Below are 10,010 nucleotides of genomic sequence, written 5' to 3' on the forward strand. Positions count from 1 at the left end.
CTTGCCGGCAGGAGCCTCTCGAGCAGTCCTGCCAGGGGCAGGCAACTTGGGCTCATACTCAGGGCCAAGATTGTACACCCTGACAATATCGTTGAAGTCCTCGGCTGATATACGACAGCCGACGAACTCCATAGAATTATTCTTCTTAGTCTTGGAGGTTTGGGAAGACTCAGCCATGAAAATAAAGAAGACAATAAGAAGAAATGAGAGAAGAAGAAAACGATGAGAAATGGTGCTTAAGGCGGTGTAATCTCCCCCTATTTATACTAATCGCAATTAATAAGGGACAGGGGTACAAAAGGGATATTTAACACGTGACCCAATCTGAAAGCACCACGATAATAACGTGACAGAGGGTATGCACTACAGCTGGGCGCGTCACCGGGATTCTCGCCCACTCGCCTGACACAGGCAGAAAGTCTGCAGGGCAGAGCAACCGTCTTCATACTGTCACGTCCAGCAGTCATTTCACTGAATTGCATTAAAATTCACTCACCAACGCCAAACTACACGTCATCCACATAAAGGGAAACAAAAACGGTAAGTGTTGGCAGAAAATGTTACGCCAAAAATAAGCGCCAACATGGAATGATTAAATATAAATCACCCGCAAAATAGGCGCAATCGTGGAATGATTTAAGATAAATCACCCGCCAAAATAGGCGCAATCATGGAACGATTTAAGAAATCACTCGCCAAAATAGGCGACATCATGGAATGATTTAAAGATAAATCACCCGCCAAAATAGGCGCAATCATGAAATGATTTAAGAAATCACCCGCCAAAATAGACGCAATCATGGAATGATTTAAGAAATCACTCGCCAAAATAGGCGACATCATGGAATGATTTAAATATAAATCACCCGCCAAAATAGGCGCAATCATGGAATGATTTAAGAAATCACTCGCCAAAATAGGCGACATCATGGGATGATTTAAAGATAAATCACCAGCCAAAATATGCGCAATCATGGAATGATTTAAGAAATCACTCGCCAAAATAGGCGACATCATTGAATGATTTAAAAATAAATCACCCGCCAAAATAGGCGCCATCAATGAATGATTTAAGATAAATCACCCGCCAAAGCAGGAGCCAAAATGGGATGATTTAAGATAAATCACCCGCAGAAATATGCGACATCACCGAATAATTTAAGTATAAATCACCCGCCAATGTAGACTACCAAACGGGATGACCCAACATGAATCAACCGTCAACCAACGGTTATGACTAATGAAGTCACCCGTCCAATATGTGGAAATACCCACGAAAATAAACCAAACCAACAAGGAAAGAAGGTGAAAGCCAAAAGCCCATAATAAGTCCACAGCCCCCACTTCTTGAAGGAAGGGCGACTATGGACTAGGGGGACTTGTAGAGGTAGGGTATGAAACCCACCATTTGGCTAAGTATGACACTAATTGCATACGCCGGGCGAAACACTAGGCGCCAGGAAGCCACTAACGCAAGGCGTAGTGCATGGCACGAAGAGTGGAGTCCAATATAGCTTTTTCGGACACCTCGGGAATGGTAATGCAAAGGTCCCACCAGCATGGGACAAAAAGATGGTAACCCACATAGGGATAAACACCAAACCAATGGGGATTGGACAACACATAAAGGATGGTACAAACAGTACAATCAAATCCTTGTCAAAAGGCCATGATGTCCACCAACTTCCACCAACCACCACGGCCGCACGAGTGGGGAATATTATTGGTAGAGAACCTGACAACGTGGTTGGTCACACTCTCTCTCCTCCGGCTATAAATACCAGTAAACCTCCAATGGTAAAGGATATACTCACTCTCACTATCACTATCAAATTATACCCTCTCGTATTATCAAATACTGATTCTCACGCCGGAGGGTGGTTACGAGAGAATCCCCCCCCCCCAATTCCTCGTAACGAGCTCACGGTGTTTTATTTTGCAGGATACACTTGTCTGTGCCAAGAAGGTTTTACAACCCATCGTGTAGAATACTTAACCATTACCCTCAGACTAACGTGTTAAACCTTGAGGGGTGGATTTGTGTTTCTTCACTCCTCTTAAATTGGAACCACTCTTTTGTTTTTTATGGATATACATCAACGTCTGTTATACTAGAAAACGTCAACAAAAAACAAAGGGCACGATATTAATGTTGATTTTGACAATATAATTGGTTGTCAAAGGAATATGTGATTGGAATTAACAAACATGTAAAGAATGTAAAGAAGACAAAATGGTTTCTAAATTTAGTGTAAAGTTAAAATATAAAGAGTGATTAAAATGAGAAGTGTTAAAAGGATTTGTGATCACAAAAAAAGCCTTAGAAATAAAAAAATATAATAATAATAATAAATCATAACTCAAAATATAAATAAAAAACAAAAAAAAATTTAAAAAGCTAAAATGTTTCCGCTATCATTACCGTTCAAAACAAAAATAAAAAAATCAACAAAAAGACACAATGCCGAGATTAAAGACAAAATATCGGAAATGAACAAAAAAACACAATTATAACTAAAAAAAGACACATTAAATCGCAAAATATAGCACAATGCCAAACTAAATATATCACAATGTTGAGTAATATAAGTATATAACACAATATAAAGAAAAAAAGACACAATGTCAAGGACAAAAGAGACAATCAATGACGAAAATAAACACAAAACATAATGATAAAACAAAACGACACAATGATCTTTTTCACTCACCATTTTTTATAGTCAGAGAAAGACGGTGGAAACATTTTTGTGTCTTTAATTTTTATTTTTTATTAAATTTTGAGTTACGAATTTTTTTATTATTTCTTAATGTTTTTTAGGGATTTTTTTGTGTGACTACAAATCTTTCTTATTCTTCTCATTTTTATTCATTTTTATAAAATAACTTGACTCTAAATGTAATAGTAAAATGCATCAAAACGTTTTATTTATTATGACTATTTTAAGTAAAATTAAGTTATAATTGTATAAATTAAACGCTCTTATGTATATTACAATTATAAAAACCATTTAGACATAATGCTTCGAGTATAATGAAAAATAGGAAGGTAAACATGCAAACAATTCAAAAATATGTGCACCACGTGAAGAATCAAAGAATAATATTTTTGTTATATAAATGAAACTAGATCAAACTATTAAGTTTCAACTAAAGCGTGGGATTATTTTGAGTTTTGAGCCTTTCAAATCTTTTCGTGGGCTTCTTTCTACTATTCAACAAAGTCAAAGTCAAATTTTGACTTAAGACTTTCGATAAGTACCGTTCGAAATGAACCAGATGTTATCTAGAGCTGACAATTTTGAAACTTCAAAATAAAATTCGATTATTTGAGTATTAATTATTTTTAAAACTAACATTACAATTATAAATGCATAAAAGAACCCATGACCAATTAATCTAGTGATATGAGATTGGTTTAAATCCTTGCTAATGTGCAAGTACGGTAGAATTATGGTGGTAAATAAAAAATACCTAAGTAAGAAATAGCCTTCACTGCAATTATTATGAATATATAATAATACTAGTAAGTTTCATCCGTGTGATGCTATGGGAAAGTGCCCATGCGTAACCAAACATAAAACCGAATATGTCATTTAAATATAATAATCTAAGTTATTATTAACTGATGAAAAACAACAACAATAATAATAATAATGAGAAATATTCAAATAAAAAGTGAGATTTTCCTAAAAATGCTAGGAAGAGGGTATTTTAGTCTAATACAAAACCCATTTAATTTAATTTTAAACACCCACTTAATTAATCTTAAAAACTCACTTCAATTTTCACTCATCTCCTACAACCACCACCGTCCACCGCCACCACCTTGCCGGAAAAGTTTTCGAAAATTTCGCCGGAAAATAAAACACTATGAAAAAACACAATGAAAAAAAAAACACAATGTAAAAAACACAATAGAAAAAACACTATGAAAATAAAAACACAATGACAAAAACACAATGTGAAAAAACAATGCAAAAAACATTATGTAAAAATAAAACACAATTGTATAACACAATTTTGGTAAAACACAATTTGTAAAAAACCCAAATTTTTTTTTTATTTTTATATAGCAATATGATACGCATATAAAAGATAACAAAACACTCGTTATTAAAGTGAAAATGTTTATAAAAAAAATTTTCGTATAAAAAAGTTATGAACGTTTTAAAATGATATGAGAATTTTTGACATGTGTCTTGCATGTCAACAAATGTGTTATCCCTATTATGCCCTTACTCTTGTTTTATATTTGATTTTCCCTCTAATCTAATCTCAACCATTCAAGTTTAAAATTAATAGACAAGATTATTTCATATCTTTCCTATAAAAACTAATCTTCTTATTATAACTCATAATAATAATAATAATAATAATAATAATAATAGGTATTATAATTATAACATATATAGTGTCAACAATTTTAAAACAATAACCCAATAGAAAACATCTCACTATTAGTTAAAAGACCTCTAGCAATGGACACAATCGTCGGTTGTCTCTCGGTGAATATACCATCCATGGATGAAAGTATTTTCAAAAACTAGGCAAGAATATTTGCCAACGGATTACCAATTACATTTATAAAAGTTATTTTGTATTTTTCAATTATATTATCCGTTCAAAATCCACCGTGATGCGGGATCCATGAAAAAAGGATTTGGATTTTATTAAGTTTTCGTTGATCAACCAATAGATTTTTATTATATTTTGTTGTTTATTCAATTTACTACTTGGGTATAAAATACATTAAGTAACTTTACAGTGCCATGTGAGGTTAGATTTGTTTGAATCAAATAAAACATAGTTAGCAACGTGATTTGTGGCTCCTAATTATAAATATAAAACTAACAATATTTGTGGATCTCAAGACATATTTACTACTGATTTTATAAAAAGAAATATGTTTAATAATTTAATGAAAGCCAAAATCCTAACAACAATCTTTCTATAGATCTAACGCTCCTAGTTGTTATTGTCTACAATTTATTTTAAAAGCGTTTGAAACCATCTCTAATACCTGAATATGTTTTCATATTACGTATGTCAACCATGTTCATACTGATTTTGACATTTCAAGCTTGAATCACCCATGAACAAAATCAATGAAAAAACCTACCACTATAAGAAAAGCTCCTTGAGTCAGGTTTTGAACCTGAGAGCTTAACATCTTAAGCCTTAATTAACCATTACCCCTACATCATTAGACCTAAAAACAAGTATTATATATACTTGTAAAATAAGTTTTGATCAATCTTTTCTCATGTGTTTATATTAGCATAATAGAACTTTAACTTCGATAAATCTTTTAATTTTCTTAAAGTAACTATAAGTAAAACATCCAAATAAGTAACAACAAAAGTTTAAGTTGTAATTTAATTACAACTGCTATAACAAATCAAATATGTAAACAAAATAATAACATAGTTTTTTTTTCACGTTTCCGCTACTATAATAGCTTAAATTCTTATTTCACAATTTTATTCAAATTTAATATGCAGGTGTACTTTAATACACAAAAAGTTCATCGACTTTTTTGGGAGAAAAAATAGAAAGCATGTTAGTTTTTATGATATTTAAGTAAATTAATTTTTGGACCCTATATAATTGTGTCAAATTATGGAATTTGTTCGTGGATCATGATTTTTATGAGGTCAGACCCACTAACGTTAATGGATAGATGATGTTAAAACTTTGACACTCTATCATAATCCGCTATGTTAATTTAACGTGTACTTATAAATTATGTATTGTTTGTCAATTAAATATGCTTAAGCCGTTGCGTAACTCTTCTGCAAGTGAGTTGCCATATCTAAGAAAACTTTGAAACCAATAAGCCAAAGAATTGGCTTGCTGCACGTTAGTTAATTGAGTTAAGAATAACATTATAAACCGTTCGAAAAAAAAAAAGAATAACATTATAACAATCTAGAAACTGTGGGTTAATTTAGCCTGCATGATCTACAAGGCATGCAACCTCATATACGAAAAAACATTCAATTGTCTTTGTAGCCTTTTGGTGCATATGATTTTTATGTATGACAAGTCCAATAATTTGGATAGATTTGGTCAAAACTCAAAATTCAAATATTAAGCTGAAAAAAACTGAAAATAGCCTATCAAAAATATAATTAAAACACACTCTCAATTCATATCCTATACTTAAGAAGGGAAAGAAAAAAATAAATAACATAACATAATTACAAGAAAAGGCAACAAAAAAACATTCAATTGTTCTTTCTAACCTTTGACTTTTGGTGCCTATGATTTTTATGTATAAGACAAGTCCAATAATTTTGACAGATTTAGTCAAGACTCAAAATTCAAATATTAAGCGGAAGAAAACTGAAAATAGCTTATTAAAATTAACATACATTCTCAATTAAGGAAATTAGGTTCTCATATTGTTAAACTCATAGCAAACAAATGTTTTGTCACAATTTTTTTTACATGTTTTTATTTAAATACATAAACCATTTTTTATTAAAGTTAAATGTAAAAGGTGATGATAAATAGACATTGTTTTCGGTCGTATTGAATGAGTTTTTGGTGTTTTTAAAATTAATATATTCCATTTTATTTTATAGATGACTAGATGTAGTTTTAGGTGTTTTAGGTTTTCTTATCATGGATGGTTTAAGTATCCATTCTATAAGACCATGCGACATGGCCGCCAAGTGAGAAAAATGTGATCCTATGAGGCACCATTGCCATTTCTGGAACGTTGTATCTTGTGGCATTGACCACGACTGTTAACCCGAGCATAAGCCCACTCATAGGTATCTCCCCTCCTTTTGACTATTTTCTAACGGATATAAACTCATAAAATTAACTCCAAACTACATTTTTTACATTTTCAATTTTCAGAAGTTATATAACCTTGAAAGGGATTCCTCCTCTTTATCATCTATGTTGGTTGGGATACCATCACTACACAATCATTTGTGCTTTAGTTTAAATTATACATGATGATGCTAAAAGCTCGGACTTAAGTACGACAACAAGAAGGATTATGTTGAACAAAGAACGTGAAGCTCTCACGATCATTTGGTTTGTGATTACTTTTCCTAGGACTTCCTATATGGTGAAGATAGTTTTCAAAAAACAATTCCGAACGAGCAAATGACTATTCTCATAACTACTTATGTCGAACGCCAGACATGTCGTTTGACATTAAAATGCTATGTTAGACATAAAAGAAATTTTGTTCCTTTATAAAAAACGCATCGTGTCACTTCGTCAAATAGGATACGTTAACCCAAAAATACAACTTTATTATTATTGTTATTATGCATTCATTTTTTTTATTTATTGTTTAATAAGTTTATACCTACTTTTTATAATGTAATTGTCTAAACATAATAATAATAATAATAATAATAATATAACTACTTTAATTAAATAAAAAATAATGATAAAATCGATAGTGTGGGTAAAGTCAAGATAATTTTATGGTTATATGGTGAGTGAAAAGTAAGGAATAATAATCGAAGTCGCATCTCATGCTGATCGGACACTTCTATGATCATTCCATTTCCAAACTACGTATTTTATCCCTAGCATTTCTTAATTGACTTTTAATATTATCACCTTTACCTTTCATTCCAATTTTATGCAACAAAACAAATATTCCAAAAACATAACCATTGTTTGACTTCATTCCTTAAATCCCAACCTCTCATTTTTTTTTCAAATATGTTTTGTTTCATATTTTTCATCACCGCGTTTATATCCTTTGACCCATTCAACAATTAAAAAAATTAAAAAACCCAACATTGTTGCCAACCATCCTCTATATATACACCCTCATTTGTTCACTTTCCTCACTTCCAAAACTTATATTATCTCTAGCTATTTAAACACTTGTTCATAAACATTTAACACTTGTTCATAAACATTTCACACTTGTATTACTTGTTTTATAAACACTTGAATACAATCATGAGGGGTTTGTTATTTACGTCCAAAACTTCATCTCCGGCTAGCACGCCTTCGAGCACGCCGTCGCACCACCGAACCTTTTCGGCTTCAATCCAAGAGGAAGACTTGTTATACGCCGAACAAGTGATCAAACGATGGGACCTCGATTCACCTAGCCACACGAAACTTGACTCCTTATTCACCGGAGACAGGCGCGAAGCTAGGCAGTTTATTAAATCGGTTAACAACTTGCAATCCGCAATGAATATGTTCGTGTCTGAAAGTGCGAGCTCGGAGAAGATTATTCATGCGCAAAAATTGATGCAAGTTGCCATGAAGAGGCTAGAGAAAGAGTTTTATAAAATATTGTCCACGAATCGAGATGTTCTCGATTCGGAGTCTGTTTCTGGTTCGGTTTCGGTTTCTGCTCGATCTTCGAGAGCGAGATCGAGTGTTTCTGACGATGATAATGCTTCCGAGGAAGATGATCAGGTTTCACTGTCGACAGTGACAAATCTACAATGTCATTGTCAGATTTGGTTATGCCGGATCTTAAATCCATTGCGGATTGCATGATCCGCTCTAGGTATGGAAAAGAATGTGTGAAGATTTATAAAATCCTCCGAAAATCGATTGTTGACGAGACAATGTATAATCTCGGAGTCGAGAAGTATAGTTTGAATCAGATTAATAAGATGGACTGGGAAGTAATGGAACCGAAAATCAAAACATGGTTACACGCGGAGAAAGTTGCGATTAAATCGCTCTTTTCGGGTGAACGGATACTATGCGATTGGGTCTTTTCGTCGTCTGATAAGATCCGAGAATCGTGTTTCGCGGAAATATGCAAGGAACCGGCGGTCGCATTGTTCGAGTTCCCGGAACTCGTGGCAAAATCGAAGAAATCGATGGATAGAATGTTCCGGACATTGGATATGTACACTGCGATATCAGAACAGTGGCCGGTGATTGAAACGATATTCTCGTTTGAGTCAACGGCCACTGCCACTGTTCGCACGCAGGCGGTCTCGGCGTACGTTAAGCTCGGAGACGCAGTCCGAGCTATGTTAACGGACTTCGAGACCGCCATGCAGAAGGAGACATTAAAGTCTCCCGTCCACGGCGGAGGAATCCATCCGCTAACGCGTTATGTTATGAACTACCTAGTTTTCTTAAGCGATTATTCGGACGCGCTTTCCGATATTATGGCGGACTGGCCGCTCCAGGCCGGTTCGCCATTGCCGGAATCTTATTTCTCAGCCGTGAATTCCAGCGAACCATCGTCAATTGCCGCCCGCTTCGCGTGGCTGGTGCTTGTTTTACTTTGCAAGATCGACGCGGGCGCCGAGCTTTACAAGGATGTAGCGCAATCGTACCTGTTTCTAGTCAACAACTTAAACTACGTCGTTTCGAAGGTTAGTAACTCGAATATCCGCCTTTTAATAGGCGAAGACTGGTTGATTAAACACAACCAAAAAGTCAAACAATACGCGGGAACCTATGAGCGGATGGCGTGGACTAAAGTGATCCAATCGCTGCCCGTGCATCCTGCAGTTGATAATTTATCAACTGAGGATGCACGAGACTGTTTCCGATGCTTCAACCTAGAGTTTATTGAAGCGTGCAAGAAACAGTCTGCATGGGTCATCTCGGACCACAAACTCCGAGATGATATTAAAATCTCGTTGTCGAAAAAGATATTGCCCGCTTATCGGACACTATATGGGGTGTTTTCGAGGTGTTGATTCGGTGGTGCGATATGCACCGGATGATTTGGGTAATTACTTGTCGGATTTGTTTCACGGTACCGGAGCTCCGGGGAGTAGCAACGGGTCGTCACATTCATCTTCGTCTTCTAGCTCTCGTGCCGGCCGTTGAGACGGCTTAGACTTTAGAGTATGTTGATGAAATATTTTTTTTATTATTTGGGATGTAAAAACAATACATATTGGAAGTTAGTAATAATACAATTTTTTATTGGTTTAACGGTTGTTTTTTGTTTTGGTGATTCTTTTTAAGACATAGTTTAATTTAAATAATTAGCTATAAAAAGTGTATAAAAATGTTATATATTTTGCTAATATTGT

The 10,010-nt window shown here is 34.2% G+C and overlaps 1 pseudogene; it reads left to right on the forward strand.

Moving 5' to 3' along the window:
- The first annotated feature begins 7,459 nt into the window (after positions 1-7,459).
- Positions 7,460-9,805, forward strand: LOC143578543 (exocyst complex component EXO70H1 pseudogene; annotated as a pseudogene).
- The last annotated feature ends 205 nt before the right edge of the window (positions 9,806-10,010 follow it).

The sequence above is a fragment of the Bidens hawaiensis genome, unplaced genomic scaffold (genome assembly GCF_021521415.1).
Source record: "Bidens hawaiensis isolate Kalapana, Puna unplaced genomic scaffold, B.hawaiensis_p1.1 tig00029289_1, whole genome shotgun sequence".
Classification (NCBI taxonomy): Eukaryota; Viridiplantae; Streptophyta; class Magnoliopsida; order Asterales; family Asteraceae; genus Bidens; species Bidens hawaiensis.